We start from the raw sequence: 17616 nt of genomic DNA, 5'->3' as shown, positions 1-17616 counted from the left end.
TGAGCAAAGGTTTGAAGAAACCTTCAAACGACTCGCAAAAGGAGGAAGAACACCTGCACTCTGGGTGGAGTACCACCACATGGTAGATGTGATCAAGGTCTTTATCAGGACCGAGCGACTTGCAGACCACAATGGGCATCTGTCCTGCATTGTTACCAAGATGCTTCACATCTTTGCCGCTGCAGGCCATCATCAGTATGCCAAGGGCGCACGGCTGTACTGTCAACTCATGAAGGAACTAGAAACTTTGCCTGCTTACAAAGACACCTTAGAAAGTCTCACTGCCCACGACAACCACGTTGTGAACCACATGGAGATTGCAGCAACCGGCGATGCAGCTGCAAGAAGAATGGGGTCATGTGCATCTCGGCCTGTGGAGTCTGTAATGGCATTACATGCAGAAACTGCAGTCATGATGTTGTTGAGTCTGAAGAAGACATAGACAATGACTGTTGAAACTTCTGACATTGTGAATGAGAAATAACTCTTGAGTATTATATATGTATGTGAAATAAAAGCTACTTTGTGTGTAAATGTAAAAGTGAAAATATAAATGTTAACAATCAACTCAGAATCATGAAAAACCCTTATTTGACCCCTCATAAGTTACTTAAGGGCCGATTTTAAAAAATAAAAATTCTCGAAAATAATTTTTCGGTACCCGAATTCAACAGCTTTTTTTCTGGGTTTCCCACGGGAGTTGAACTTCAACATTTTAACACATGTTATTACACACCTTTACAAACATATTGGTGAAGAAATTTTTTGGTAACAATTTAGTTAACAGATTTGTGAAATATCTCATAAAATGCCCTTACTATGTAATACACTCAATCTTTTACGAATCTCACTGATTTCCATCTTTTTATATTTTTCCTCCCTCTCTCTTTGCTCCCTTTCCTCCCTCTCCTCCCTCTCCTTATTCTCCCTCTCCTCCTTCTCCTTTTTCTCCCTCTCCTCCTTCTCCTTTTTCTCTCTTTCCTCCTTCTCCCTTTTCTCTCTTTCCTCCTTCTCCTTTTTCTCCCTCTCCTACTTCTCCTTTTTCTCCCTCTCCTCCTTCTCCTTTTTCTCTCTTTCCTCCTTCTCCCTTTTCTCTCTTTCCTCCTTCTCCCTTTTCTCCCTCTCCTCCTCCCTTTTCTCCCTCTCCTCCTTCTCCTTTTTCTCCCTTTCCTCCTTCTCCTTTTTCTCCCTTTCCTCCTTCTCCTTTTTCTCCCTTTCCTCCTTCTCCTTTTTCTCTCTTTCCTCCTTCTCTTCTTCAACTCCTTCCTCATCCCTTGCTACCCTTGAGTTTGAGCCCCAAAGAATATTATACATATACTCATCTGGATTTTGAGATATTCTTGTATCAATAATTATTTTTCTCATAATAGGATACCAATAAGATTTGTTGATGATTTCTAAAAGAGTTTTATATTTCATAACTTTGAGAGGTTCATTTTTATTTAATATTTTAAACAAGTCTCTATTTGTGGGTTTAACAATATCAGTATAAGGCCAGTTTTTAATGACAAAATTCCCATGTATATGCTCCACATCATAAGGTATGTAATACCGAGCACCCTTTTCTTGTAGGTATCCTTGAATACAAAAATTATAATTCTCTTGTAGTCTTCTTCCTGCCATTTATGTATCAGAAATATATGTGAGATTATTATTATGACAGGTAATACCACCCCATCTTCCCACTACCAAATCGGTTTGTATTCCTCGGCTTTCTATCCTTATCTCATTACCTTCCTTCTTTGTCATGCTAACCATCGCTATACTATCATATATTTTTCTTTTCTTAAAACCATGTATTTGTTGTTTATTAATTGTACTTCCACATAAATCCTTATCCTCACCAAGCGGATAATATTCTTCTTTACGAGACTGATTAAAATCATGTAGGTCTTCTATGTTTATTGAAAAAGACCAATTATACCCTAAATCAGGCATATCATACCCCCATTTATTAATTTGCATATTGACTATATGTCCTTCTTTATAAAATTCAATTGTAAGCAGGTAGTTAAATTCAATGAGGAAAGGTGTATGGTCAGTATAACCAGGTGTTGTGGTTGTAAATTTTACTTGTTTAACAAAACGTGCTGTTTTCTTTAAAAATATATATTGTGATAAATCACTGTATCTAATTAAGTCATTCGCATCTGTAGGGTTTGGATAATTGATTAATTTATAAGTATTCTTCATATTAATATTTTTACTTATACTATATTTTTGTCGTTCAGCCTGTGCCTTTGTATAATAATTTGATAAATCAATATCCTGAGAGGATTTCAATATCCTGAGAGGATTCTCCAAAGATAGAACCATCTTTTCCAACATAAGTCATTTATATTAGATTAAAAATGATATCATAAAAATTTTCATTATTGTAGAGTTGAAATAATACATATAAACATAATTGACCACAACATTTAGAATTAATTTCTTGAACTTGAAATGTTTGATAAACACCATTCTGTAAGAATTGTATTACTTCAACAGGCGGTGGCATACCATAACTATCAAAATAATATTTATCCTGACTATTATGAATACAAACCCAATGAGAACCATTCTGTGTGTCTAAATTCATAATCGTATTCTTTGTATTCTTATTTATATGTATTAATTCATCTCTCATACAAATAACCACATTATCAATTTTTAGTGTTTTACAATACAGTTTAGCTAGTTCTATATTTGACGTTGTATTCTTTCCAAATTGTTTAAACCATTTATCCATTTATTTATGAGAAAGATACAATCCATTACCCCGTTTAGTTAGTTTAACACCCGCTTGAGCAATAGAGGAAAGCATATCTCCAACCAACAATCTAACTTTATCAGGTAGACTTTCAAGTTTTTGAGCAAAATCTACAATTACACCACTTCCACTAATTTGTTTCTCCAACTCCTTGTTATGTCTTTCCAATTCTTTTTGAGCTTTTAGTTGTGCCTTCCTTTCGTTAGCAGTTTTTACCGCTGCTGAAATACCACCAGTCAATGTTCCCGCCGCACTTAAACCAACAAATAAAGGAATTAGAAACGGGAGAAATCCTCCCTCTTGTATTGAATATTTCTTTAACATAGGTTTTGTCATTTTAATTTTAAGTGATCCAGCATCATTTAGTGTTTTTACCTGCTCTCTTGTGAGTAAAACATCAATTCTTACTGCTCCTTTTCTTTGAATTGTATTAACATTAATAATACAAGGCTTTTGATTTTGAATACAAGATGTTAATTTATTAAGATTGATTTGATTAACATATACCGGTTCTTTCCGACTCATTTATTTATGAGAAAAAACCTATGTGATATTAATCATAACACCATTATCTGTATTAATCTGTAATTCTGTTTCCTCCAAAAGCAAGCAATAAGCATCAACTTCTTCATTCTCTCCTCTTTCAATGTATAGAGAAGTATCCACTCTATTAGACTTTCTAGTTTCCTTTTGAGAACTCAGGTCAATAGATTGTATAAAGTTTTTGAAACGCAACCATATCCAAAATAGGTTCATTATTACCATTGCTTTCACACACCTTTTGGTAAGACTTGTAGGCTTCCGCATAATCATTTTTTTCCCAATCAATTTCCAATCTATCTCGCGGATAAAATGTACCATCAAGAGAAACCCGAAGTTGTTTCACCTTAGCATTATCACTCAGCGCATTATTCTTATCAGTACCTTCATCTCTATCCGGTTTCTTAAAAATGAGCCATAGGTATCGTGGCTTTCCTTGAAGAACACCTAAATTCCAAGTGTAGGTAGTGTGTTCCAGTTTAACGTGTTGACATCTTATTTTAAGGTATGATACATTTAGTGGTTTCTTTGAGTTAAGTCTTCTATTTAACATCTCTTCCGTTTTAAGATTAGGAGTATATTCACTAATATACCAACACAAATCATTAATAACAAATTTATTATTATCACCAAAAGCATTTTGAGCCCCAAAAAGCAATCTATTTACATTATCATTCCTTTGAAGTTGAAATCTAATTTTAAGCCCATACAAAACTTTATCATAATCACAAAATCCAAATATACCTTTAAGAGGTACTGCTACGGTAAAACTATTCTCTACTTTTGTATCATCATTATACATTGACTTCCTTTGAATATAACCAGGGTCAGCATTTGTTCCCGTTGACATATCTGGAATAAAACCTTCAACAGCTCCCTTACCCATTCTATCACTAAACGAATATAGTGTAAATTTCATCATTTCAGATGTAGCAGAGACATAATCAACCGCTTCAACCTCTTGTGTTCCAATATACAGGCGGACACTATCAAACATTTTCCAGAAGAAATCATTTACGAGTGTAGCATTAGTATTATTCGCATCCTTAGTGAATTTAAATTTACACAGCAAGAAACTATCAGCTATATTCAAGTAAGTTTGTTGATTATTTATTTCAAAACTTTTTGTTCCATTTGAATTCCAGTCTGTTCCTGTTATAGCATTTACCTTGAAATAGTCTTCCTTTTTCGTGGAGTTTGAAATGATAATCATATCATCCAAATCATAGATACTATCAATCGCTTCCATACTTGTATTTATATAGCATTAAAATTGTTGAAACCCTGACCCAAGTATTTTAATGATTTTTTGTCGTTCTTGTGAAGATAGTTGAGTTTTACCTTTTTTTATTTCTTTGATTGCTTGTAATTTATGAGACTCCTTTTGAGCATCTTTTATACTCTTTATAGCACCCGCAACTGAGCCCACGGCAGAAGCAGTTGAACCAATTAGGTCTTTATGTTTAAGAATGGTTGAACCAATACCCATTAGAGTATCAATTATCCCATCTCCTTTATTTCTAAATTGATGTCCCACACCCCGTTGTCTCTTTGGTTTATAGTATCCTCTACCAAGAAACATACCTTCACCCTTATAGTATGGTGAAAGGAACATCCCATCCCCTGTAATTACTTTATATTTTCCCAACTCGTGTTTTCTCACAATAACCATTATTTATTTATTGAAAAACTTCACGTAGGTGAATTCTGATGGATACAATTTCTTCATTAAAGGAGATCATACGATTATCTTGATCGGTTATCCTAAAATTTACTCTGTATATGGTTTTTCCTGACACAGGTAAATAGACAAGATTTTTTGGTTCCATATAAAATTTATAACCAATCGGGGTTGAGTATGCGCTGAATGAAAATATTGTATTTGTTCTTATTCCATCGTTATAAGCACCATCAATCAAATCACAATGAATTAATACTGAATTTATACCGGAGGATATTTGAATGACATTATCACTGTAAAACGTTCCGTTAGTTTCAATCTTTTTTGAAGAGAAACCCAATAGCTCTCTAAACGATTTTTCAATCATGAAATCAACTTTATAATTATTTTTAAGTTTAATAGTTGATTTTGAAGTGTGTTTTTGAATATCTATTACAATATTTTTTGGGTCATCACCTTTTTCTTTCATAAGGCGAGAGACTTCAGAAGATATTTGAGAAATCTCGTAAGCTCTGGGTGAAACTGTTATAGTTTTGTACCCACCTCCTGGATTATAACTAAACTTGTTGTTTTTCTCTGTGATATTAAAAAGTGTATTGTAAGTCTCCATTGACAACAAAGAAGCCTCATATTCTTTTGTGGGGTCAAGTTGTATTGGGCAAGGGAATGAAGCCGTGCAATCACTTGTCGTGAAATTAAAACTAAGATTTGTGCTTCTCATCTTATTTAATATGTAATAAAATATCTTTGCATTGATATTTATTAATTATTTTCATATTCATCAACTGGTCTAAAATGGCTGAGGCTTCATTAAAACAATTGTTGTTTCCAGCCTTCTTACTACCAAACAACAATAATAACCTATTAACTAATTGTGATGGGTCATTTGGAAGAAAGCTAACACCGGAACCAAGCTTACTTAAAGCATCAATAATATGTTTCTCCTTCTCATTCTTCTTACTTTTACCGGCAACAGAAACTCCATAATCAAGTGAGTTTAGTAAATCAATATATACCCTATCTTCCGCATTTTCCATATCAAGTGGTTCATCAAAATATTTTGAACCGCTGAATCCAGAGTTTGTTAGAAGAAACATTAATCTTGGAGTTAATTCAACATTTGGTTGAGCAGAACTTAAGAACACCAATTTATCATTAAATATCAATAACTTTTCTTTCACAAGATGGAACTGTGCTGGTTCTTCTGTTGGAATGAGACCTGCTCTGGTTTTTGAACCCGCCGAATATTCATTGTTTTGAAGAGCTTCCACAACATAATTAGGTGGTTGATTTACCTCCTCAAGTTTCCGAAATAATCCTTCATCATCATATTCTAATTCTCCAAGTTCTTTCTCTGTCATTTGACTAAAATCTTTGAGCATTTGAAATTTTTTCGGAGTAAATTCTACCATGGGAACTGAAGGTGAAATCGTTTGTTGAGTTTTTAAAAGTGGTTTAAAAAATTTCTCTTGTTTTCTTTCAAAGGCTTCTTCACCAGTTAGTTTCTGTCTCCGTTTCTTCTTTATCTCTTCCTGTTGCTTTACAACTTTTGAAAGCAACTCTTGATGTTCTTTAAACTTTCATGCTCTTTCTTCGGTATTCATCTTCTGTATTTATTTATTGAAAAATATCATTTAATGAATTGTAAAGGTCAATGGGAAAATTTTCCTTTTCTTCGTCATTATAGCAAATGTGTTGAAATAAAAGCTTTTCTTTAAATATTTCATCAAATTCTTTATTGGTATTAATACGAGTTGTTATTTCTTCTTCACTAATACTTGTATCTCTGCTTTTCATACGTTTGCGTTGAGTCTCCTCATCGATATCAAAACCGAATGATAAAATCTTAACTCCATCACCACACAAATGTTTAATAATTTGTCTCATTCCTTCAGGATTAGTTTCTAAAATCCCAAGACCATTAGATTTTACTTTATTTAACTCACTCTTACAATGTGAATATTTTGTAGAACCAAGAGAGACCTCCTCAAATATTTGACCTCCGTTCCTCAATCGCATATGTTCCTCCATTGAAATGTAGTAATAATCTTTCCCTTCTATTTCTCCTGGTCGCATTGCTCTGTATGTAGTACCTACAAAACGAATCATAGGGTGTTTTAAAAAAAAAATTACAATCTTTTCATTTTTACTATTCAAGAGTTTAGATTTATGAAAGTTCTTTCCTGAAGCAGATTTACCCACAAGATTAATAATAGTTGTCATTTATGTGTGTAAAATATCAGTTAGTATCTCATCTTGTTTCACAACAATATATTTATATTTTCCAATCGTGTGTTTCACATAATTTTCAAATTCTTTTTTACTACATAACGTAGGGCAATTATCTCTCCAAAAATTATTTATATCTATTGAATTTAACTTAAATAAAATAAAAGTATTAGCATTGTTTCTTATTGAGCGACGAGGGAGTTGAAAATATGACTGACTAAGATAAATACAATTACAAGAAGAATGTCTCCCTCTTGTATAGTAGCTATCCATTACTGTTTGGTTTCTCTCATTAACACAATCATCAAAGATAACGAGGTTCTTTTTTGATTTATCTAAATCTTGAGGTGAAGGTATATCATCCGTATTATCACTGAGAATACAAGTTATGGGTTTTGATTTTGATTTCTGTGTATCACAAAATAGTTGTATTATATCCTCAATGTTGTAATCATTTAGTTTGTTTTGAAGTTTAATAAACCGATAATGTCTTCCTTTTTAAGACCCGCATTAAAACCTTGTGATAGTAGTTGATACTCGGGTTGAAAACTTGACTTCGTAAAAATTATTAAATTATCATAATCTAAAAAGTTGGGGGTAAGGAGCATCTTTAAAAGCAAACAGGTTTTTCCACATCCGCTTGATCCGACTGTTAGACATCTTAATGAATTTGGAAGATTTTTATGGTTGTTAAATTTTATCTTGTTTTCCCAAACGGGTAAAAAATCATTCATTTATATATTTGGAAAACAAGTCTTCTAACTTTTTTTGAGCTATTTTAGAAACTCTATATTTTATCCTGAGTTCAGGTTTAATTTCAAAATAATTCATTATTTTTTTTATATAGTATCTTGTATTAACATTTCCATTAAAATTATTTTGAATAATAAATATCATTAAACCCTTATACATTTCCTCAATACAAAGAGTCTCTTCCCTTGAAAGAAATGGTGTATTATCATCATAATACTTAACATTCATCTCTCTTATTAATCTTGTAAAGTAATTCATTTTTGGTTCTAATTTAAAAGAGTTATATATATTTTTATTTTTTTTATTATCATTAATTAGAAGATAATCACAGAAAATACATTGTTTATGTGAACCCTCATTATTAAGCCCTATTCTATCACAAGCCGGACAATTCTCTAATTTATCATATGGAGAGTCTGGAAATTCTAAATATCCTTCTATCATATTTATATAGTAAATTTTTACTTAAACTAAACGCAAGTTTATTAGCTAATAAATACAATGTTTCAAAGCACAAAAGACAAATTTCAATCAATCTCTACTTCGGTGGAAGATATAGAAAAATATGTCAAAGATGTTAAATTGAACAAAGATAAATATGGAAATTTTTGGGTAAAACCAGTTATGGAAAATAACATGAGCCCCTCTATTTCATTTAAAGGAAGAGCTCTAACTATAGCTGGAAAGTCATCCATTAAAGTAAATCCAACAAAAGTTTCTCCTCTACTCCTGGCAATTTATTCAAAGCTTGAAAAAGTGATCGATCGTGATACTTTGAAAAAGAATGATAAGACCATTAATAATTCTAGAGGAGACATTTGTATTTTCTTTAATAATCCAAAGGTTGTAGATATAAGTAAAATGAATGATGTTAATATTTCTGGTGAAATGTCATTTCGTTCTATGATAGTTAGAGATTATTTAAAGATAACTTTTGATATTAAAAATGTAGAGATTGAATCTGTTAATGAAAGAAAGTATATAGATATTGATGGGAATATTTTTCCTGCTAATTAAATATGAGTCATTACAGCAGTGAAGATTTTACTATTTTATTGGACTCGGACGATAGTGATGATCGTATTTCATTGAACTCGGACGATGGTGATGATAGTATTTCATTGAACTCAGATGATAGTTATGATGCTAATAGTTTGTGCTCAAATGATAGTTATGAGAGTAGCTTTATTGATGACTCTGAGTATGATTCTGAGTATTCATGTGATAGTTATGACTCAGATGATTCTGAGTGAAAAAGTGTTTTAGTTTAAGTATAGTTTCATATATAAAAAGCCTGTAAAAAGGCACTTTCTTCTATAAGTGTTTTACTTTAAGCACAGTTTCATCTTTAAAAAAGCCTCTTAAAAGGTGTTTTACTTTAAGTATAATTTTGCTATATAAATATGATCAAAGCAACGTATTGCGACGTTTGTGAACAAGAATATAAACAATACAAAATACACCTTAAAACTAACAAACACACATTTAAGCTACTTCACCTACTATCTCCTATTCAGAAGGAAAGACAACACTGTTCTGCCTGTAATAAAAATATCCTCAAGAAAGGCTTCGAAATACATCTTAAAACAAATCAACATTTATCAAATTTTATCACAACTAAAAACTCTGATGGCGCATTCAAAGGACATATTAAAATAAGAGTCTTTAACTTCAAACCTCCTGAACCAGAGTCTATAGTTGATGCTGTAGAAATAGTTAAACCTGCTGTTCAAACGTTGATTGAAAAAACACTAAAAGAAATGAAACCACTTAAATTTTATATGGGAGTAAAATTAGAAATGACAAAGGACGAAGGAGTTATAGATACACCATACATGAGAACTGAGCCACACTTTATATCTTCATATCAAGATTTTAAAACATCAGGAGTCTATGATGAACTTATTAAACAAGAGCAAGATGTGGATAATTCAATCGTAGGAAGTGGATTCAATATAGGAAAAATTATTTACATAGACATTCATATTCTTAAATCAGATCCTCTAAAAGCTTCTTCTTACATTGATTTACCCAGTGTTATCAAAAATAGAAAAGCAGTTATCAATATCAAAAATAAAGACAATAAATGTTTTCTCTGGTCTATTCTAGCACACTTACATCCTCCACATTTTCATGATGAAAGAGTATCTCATTATAAAAAATATGAGAATACATTAAATACGAAAGATCTAAAGTTTCCGATGACTTAAAATGATATTCCTAAATTTGAAAAGTTGAATAATTTATCAGTTAATGTTTATGGTCTAACAGAAACAAACAACATTCAGGTTTTAAAGCTTTCTGACAATTGTAAACAAACTCATATTAATATTCTATATTTTAATTCAGACGAAAATTCACATTATACATACATCAAAGATATTACAAAATTAATAAAACCACAAGTATGTAAAAGAACAAATAAAATATATATTTGTATGCGTTGTCTTAACTTCTTCCATACACAAGAAAGATTAGATAAACATTCAAATTATTGTGGTGAACATAAATCAACGGTAATCAACATGCCTAAAAAAGGCTCAAATATCACATTCAAAGATGAAAAGAAAACAATAAAACATCCATTTGTTATATATGCTGATTTTGAAAGTATTTTAGAAAAAATTGATACTGCTTCTCCAGATCCAAAAGAATCATACACAAATAAATATCAAAAACATACTCCTTGTGGTTTTTGTTATAATATCAAATCATCCGTTGGTGATGAATATAACAAGTTAGAGGTGTATAGAGGCTCAAATACCCCAGAGGAGTTTGTGAAACGACTAGAAAAAGACTGTGTCCGATTAACCAAGATAATGAGAGAAACCAATAAACCAATGTCCTTAACAAGTAAAGAAAAAAGAGAATTTAGACAGCCAAAGGTTGCCTGTCATATTTGTGAGAAGAAAATTGGTAAAGGTCTAAAGGTTAGAGACCATTGTCATCTCACTGGTAAATATAGAGGCCCGGCTCATCAAAGTTGTAATATTAATTATCAACTCCCCTCTTTCATTCCTGTTTTTCTTCATAACAACGCTCATTATGATACACATCTATTTATCAAGGAACTCTCAAAGACTTCTGGAAGTATCTCAGCAATTCCAAACACGGATCAGAAATACATTTCATTCACAAAAACAATTCACACATCTCCTATTACTCACATCAGATTTCTTGATACATTTAAATTCATGGCAAGTCCATTGGCTAACTTGGTTCAAAATCTAAAAGAGTTTCCATGTCTTTCAGAGTATTTTTTAGATAAAGATTTTCTAACACAAAAGGGAATTTACCCCTATGACTATATGGACTCATTTGAGAGATTCAATGAAACACAACTTCCTTCAAAAGAAAATTTCTATAACAAATTAAACAACAGTCATATATCTGATAAAGATTATGTACACGCACAAAATGTTTGGGCAAAATATAACATCAAGAATCTTGGCGAGTATCACGATTTGTATCTAAAAACTGATGTGCTTTTATTGGCCGATGTATTTGAAGCCTTTAGATCTGTTTGTCGCACTGGATATGGATTGGATCCTGCTCACTACTACACAGCACCTGGATTGGCCTGGAGTGCGATGTTGAAAATGACAAAACAAGCTTTTGATTTGATAACCGATGTTGATATGCTTTTGATGATTGAAAAGGCAAAGAGAGGAGGAATTTCACAAGTCTGTTCAAAGAGATATGCTAAAGCAAATAACAAGTACATTCCAAATTATGATCCATCGGTAGAGAGCTCCTACTTGATGTATTATGATGCGAACAACCTGTATGGCTGGGCAATGTCTCAGGCTCTTCCTTATGGAAAACTTAGATGGGTAAAGGAAAAAGATTACAAAAAGGTTTTACAAGATGTATGTATCTCTACACAAAAATAATTGGATGATTCAAAGGTTGGTTATTATTTTGAGGTCGATTTGAAATATCCAGAGGAACTTCATAACCTACACAAAGATCTCCCATTTGCTTGTGAAAAGGAAAGTCCAAAGAAGGAGTGGTTAAGTGATTATCAACAATCATTTAATATAGGTGAATCAACAGAAAAATTACTTACTACATTATATAACAAGAAAAATTATGTTCTACACCAAAGAAATTTGCGACAATATTTATCAAAAGGTCTAAGAGTAGAGAAGATCCATAGGGTTCTAAAGTTCAATCAAAGTCATTGGCTAAAGGAGTACATTGATTTTAATACACAAAGAAGAACAGAGTCAAAAACAGATTTTGAGAAAGACTTTTATAAATTGATGAATAATGCGGTCTTTGGTAAGACCATGGAAAATGTGAGGAAAAGACAAAATATCAGACTATCAACATCTTGGAAACAAGCATCAAAATTAATTAATAGACCGAGTTTTACTAGAGCTGAGGTCTTCACTGAGAACTTTTGTGCGATCCATTTGATTAACGAGAGTATTGAAATGGACAAACCTATTTATATTGGAACATCAATTCTTGATTTATCAAAGTCATTAATGTATGATTACTTTTATAATAACTTGAGGAAGAAATATCAAAATGATGTTAATCTACTTTATATGGATACAGATAGTTTTATTTTGCAAATTAATACTGATGATGTTTATTCAGACATGAAAAAGGACATTAATATCTATGACACTAGTAATTACAGTCCAGAGAGTTGTTCTCTTCTAAAAATAAAAAGGTGATTGGAAAGTTTAAGGATGAATTAGGAGGAAATGTCATGAGTGAATTTGTGGGATTGAGGTCTAAGGCTTATCCTTATAAATACATTGTGAATAACGTTGAACAGACTGATAAGAAGTTAAAAGGTGTAAAGAAAAATGTTATTAAAGAAACAATAAACTTTAAGGATTATTATAACTGTTTAACAACAAAGAAAGAAGAGTTTAGAAAGATTAATGGAATAAGAAGTTATAAACATAAATTATATTCAGAAGAGGTGAATAAGAAAGCATTGGGGGCTTTTGATGATAAGAGGTTTATTTTAGAAAATGGAATTGATAGTCTCCCTTATGGTTATAAAAGTATATAAGTGATAAGTTAAAAAGGGGGGTTAGGGATTTTAACGGGCTACCGCCGCCTTTTTACTATTATATAAATGATAGAACCAAGTACCAACCAGACTAAAGAGTGGAGGTGTAATCAACCTTGGTATATAAATGGTAAACATAACGAATGTGAAAAATATCAAATAGGTATAATTGAAAAGACAACTGGTAAAAAAATTTACAAAACAAATAAGAGAATTAATTTAAATACCGGTGAATTGGGTAAAAAAGATGGAAATATTTTTGAGTGGACGGAAAACTTTGATGGTTGTCAGGAAAATATATACTTTAATTTAAAAATGGTATGTGGCACTGGAGGCGCTCAAACAAGAACATTGAGGGAGGTTTATCATTTTATCTCAGCTCAGTTAAAATATCTTAATAAAGAACCAAACTCAAACATCTTTTTTGTTAATATATTAGATGGTGAAGGGAGTGGCAAGAGAATTAAATTATTTCCCACGCATAAACAAATATTTGTAGGATCGATGTTTGAGTGGTCTACTCGGGATCATTGATAGTAAGAGTACCATAAGACCAAGGGGGAATCATTGTTTGAGTGGTCTAATGAACAACATTAAGGATAGGTGTCAAAAGGCTAAAAGGTTCGTAAAGAGGTGAGAGGAAAATTAACATGTAAGTGAATGGGTCGATGTTTGAGTGGGTCAAAGATAATCTGCCAGATGATATGTAGAAGAAGGATTATAGGTCTATAAGGGAAAACAAATATTTGTAGTGTTTGAGTGGTCTAATGAACAACATTAAGGATAGGTACTATAGACAAAGGGTTCATAAAGATTAGGGTGGGAGAAATAGAGGTGTTCATGGGCAATGAGGTTAAGAGGAAAATTAACATGTAAGTCAATGGGAAAATGAGAGTGTCCCAGAAGCAACATATATACACTACTCACATCTTTCAGTTCGACATCTCAAAGCATACCTACTGGTTATTATGGCTTGCATGAACAGAACCAGATGTGGGACCAGAATGCCTGAAACCCCCACATGTCCCTTCTGGGGAACCTCAAAGGACTTTGCTCTTATAAAGAGAGAAATCTGGGAGAGAATTTCAGAAGAAGACTTGCCTGATCTGCTGTGTATTCTGTGCTGTAAACAAAGTGAACTTTTCTTTGGAGCTCTGCTCAACTTTTGTGTGCGTATGCACTGTGTGCTTATCAAGCCAAGTTTTCTTCTCCAATAATTATTAAATCTCTATCCAACCGAATGAAGGTGTCTGTGAACATTGCTTAGACAAGCACACCTCTACTCTACTTCGTTAACAGCTTCAACATCACTTAACCAACTCATCTACCAAGTTATAATCCTTTCCATAACTTTAATGAAAAATCAAGCTCCATATCGTTTTTGGATCCATCTCTCAATGGTGAAGAATCAAATAAAAATAAAAAAGCTCTTGAATCCACCTTCAGATCTTCACCAAAATCACTTCTTCATTGTCACACATCACCTGTCCACCAAGCTTTGTCCGAATCTGTCCATAGCTTTTTGAAATATCCCGCTCACGGAGACAAACGGTGGTGAAAATATAGGAAATTTTAGCAAACAGGATGACTTCATTGGTCTGTCAGCGAAGCTACAGGTAGGCTGGACTAGTATTCGAGTAATATGAATAACTACTTGAGGACTATAGCTGTGAGCTTGGATCACGTGGGCGTGGCTTCATATCAACAGGTAACTCATCCGGTAAGTGTCGGTACGGCGTTGTGTTTCAGCAATTGCCGCGGCTTGTTTCCCATGTAGCGAGCCTGTGTATCAAATACGAACGCTGACGGCTCTGGGGTTTTCACAATCAATACAATATTTTGAATGAACATACATTTTGATGTTTAATTTCATTGTTTCTCGGTTTTTCAACCACAAAGCACACTATTGTTGACGATCTTTTGGTGGGTCAGGGATGCATAAAAAACAACTGAGTTCTGTGGGCAAATTTCTCGATGTTTAGTACAGTTAAAGCTTGGCACATCGGCGTCTTGAACACTAGACTAACTTGTGATGAAACGCAGACCTATGCGTCCATCAATGAGTTGTGCACCCGTGACGTCACGCGGCTCTCTGGAAGTAGCTCATTTGCATAACGGAAGTGAACATAGTCCGATTTTAAAACACGAGTTTCTGACTTATTATTCCCACAAAATGGTTTTATTTTTGTGCGAATGGGTCAAGGATACCATCTACTAAAACATATCTCTTCAAAAATTTCATGATTGTGCCTCTTTAATTAACATAGATTAGATATGAGGCCAGTGTTGATTACACCGTTTGCATCGGCAATTCAGCACGCATTGTTCGGGACACCGGCAAGATTATTCAAGGATGAATGATGTGGAAATATAGAAATTTTCTGATAGTCTATGTGGATTTATTTAGTCTATATAGAATTGGGTGGTGGGTTAAGGGGTTGTGGGTTTTTGGAGAGGCAGGTCATAGTGCAAAACCGTCCTGGGGAAGTGAACACTTGATGCCTTGATGCAAGTTTTAGCACCACGTGTCAAAGGATGTCACTGGTAAATCTGGAGAAACATAGTAGGGGATGTTGGGGGTAATGAGGGTGGGCATTGCGGCAGGAGCTATCCTGAGGGAGTGGACACTCTTCATGCTAAGTATGAGTATGGCCCATGTGTGAAGGGGTGTACCCGGTACAATGGAAGCAAACACACATGGTGGGGGTAGGTGGATGTTTGGGGGTGGGGGGGAGGGGTTATTGTGTAAAACCACCCTGGGGAGTGAATAGTCTCCATGGCAAGTTTGAGCCCTGTGGGTCAAAAGGTGTCTGGCAAATCAGAACAAACATGTGAACGGCTCCGGCTCAAATAGGTATCTAGAAGATATACACACGAATCTCGAAAAGATCACACCGACACCAGATGTGAAATGACACTGATGACATGAACATAAACGAGAACGCCACTCAGTAGAGCGCATACTCCCGCCGTGGGTGGCCGCTGCTGAGCCCATCTTCCAATGGTAAAAAAATCCTTCAAAAAATTCCTGGATCCGGAATGATATCCTGAGCTTCACCAAAAACTAATCAATTCTTCCTTATCCCAAGGACAATCATCCCACCAACTTTCATCCAAATCCGTTCAGATCTTTTCCAGATATCTTGTTCACGAACACACATACGCACACACACACGCGGACACGATTGAATGAGTTACTTCCTGGCGGGAGTAATTATGCCAACACATCACCTCCAAACTAGGCTTGTGACCGTGTGGCACTCAAGTCTTTGAAGACTGAGACTTTTGCCTTTATGGTCACAAATAAATGAAAAACACGGTCCGTGAAGTCATGAGTGAAGCCTTCGTGACGTCATGAGTGAACCGTACTGTTTGAACGTCAGTTGTACCCTGACTGCACGTATGTCTATTAATTACATACTATTGGAACATACCTTTTAAACCTTTTAACCCTTTAAACTGCTGAGACATTAGACCTTTGAAGACCCTTTATATGCCGAGAAACATTTACATCCTTTAGATGTCTTTGACCCCTCTGTACCACTCGGGCCCTTGAGACCCTATAGATCCCCTAACACCCACAAGACCCGCAAAGACCTTTAAGTCCCCTGTGCGAGCTGCATCTCTGATCCGGCTGGGACTTTGAGTGAAATTTTGCATCACTAATGCAAATATAAAGTATGCGGGGTTGACCTGATTTTTTTACCTTGACCTAATTTTAAGGTCATGACCCAATTATAGACATTTTAACATTTGTCACCACAACTCAAATAAAGTTTGTCCGATTGAAACAAATTTGCCCTCTAGATAGCAGGGGTGATATGATTTTTTTTTGTCCTTTTGTACTTGCACTGAATTTGTGCATCTGATATTTGATTTGTGTCCTTGACCTACTTTTCTCGAATAATTTTCCTCCGAGTTTCATTTTCCTCCGAGTTTTTTGGATAGATTGTGGATGGGGAAATATTTATAAGGTTGCCAGAAAGCATATGTTACCCTCATAGAATTTGTAATCCACCAATCAACTCCGAACCAGGTCACATGACCCCTGCGTCTTTCGATTGGTTGTTATAAAGAGAGTTATATTAAACACAATTACCTTCAGGACAGAAAATGGAACAAATCTTAGGTGTGATGTCGCGCGTTTGTGCCCTCAAGGCAGCTTGAGATTTAATAACTATTGGCGCATGCGCACATCGGAAGTTCGGCGGTGAAGGCGGAAGCGGCGAGTTCTCTTTGTGAGGCCGATGTCAGTTTGTGCCAATCATGGCTGATTACCGATTACAGTAGCATTCCGACGAGGATATGCGAAACTCGCAGAGGAATGGCGTGTAGTATTTGACGAAGGGACCCGGCGCGGCTATTGGGAACAATACAAACTTTTGCCGTCTCGGGGAAGGACGAGGAGCAGCGTGGAGGAGGTGCGGAGGGAGACGAGAGGAAAGAAGAAAGGTGCGTTGCCTGACACATTGTCTTAGGTGGGACCTTTGATCGAGTTGGTGCTTAGATCAACACGATTGATGGATGGAAGTGGGGATTTTTTGATGACGAGTTGAGGAGTGGGTGTTTGATTGCTTGGGGTACGGAGTGGGTTGGGCGTTGGTTGGATTAGTTGGTTGGTTGGTT

At 34.4% G+C, this 17616-nt stretch overlaps 1 protein-coding gene across 2 annotated transcripts in view; it reads left to right on the top strand.

Moving 5' to 3' along the window:
- The first annotated feature begins 17087 nt into the window (after nt 1–17087).
- The window catches only part of LOC137421008 (alpha/beta hydrolase domain-containing protein 17B), a 67427-nt gene continuing 66898 nt past the window's right edge, over nt 17088–17616 (top strand). The window contains exon 1 of one of the 2 annotated variants that reach the window (XM_078772046.1): nt 17088–17442. The gene's annotated coding sequence lies outside the window, so the exon portion shown is untranslated. Of the gene's footprint in view, nt 17469–17616 lie in introns of both variants that reach the window. The other variant, XM_068106630.2, reaches the window with a different exon arrangement.

This window comes from Myxine glutinosa, chromosome 2 (genome assembly GCF_964187855.1).
Source record: "Myxine glutinosa chromosome 2, kmMyxGlut1.1, whole genome shotgun sequence".
Classification (NCBI taxonomy): domain Eukaryota; kingdom Metazoa; phylum Chordata; class Myxini; order Myxiniformes; family Myxinidae; genus Myxine; species Myxine glutinosa.
This window is presented reverse-complemented; position numbering and strand designations above follow the sequence as displayed.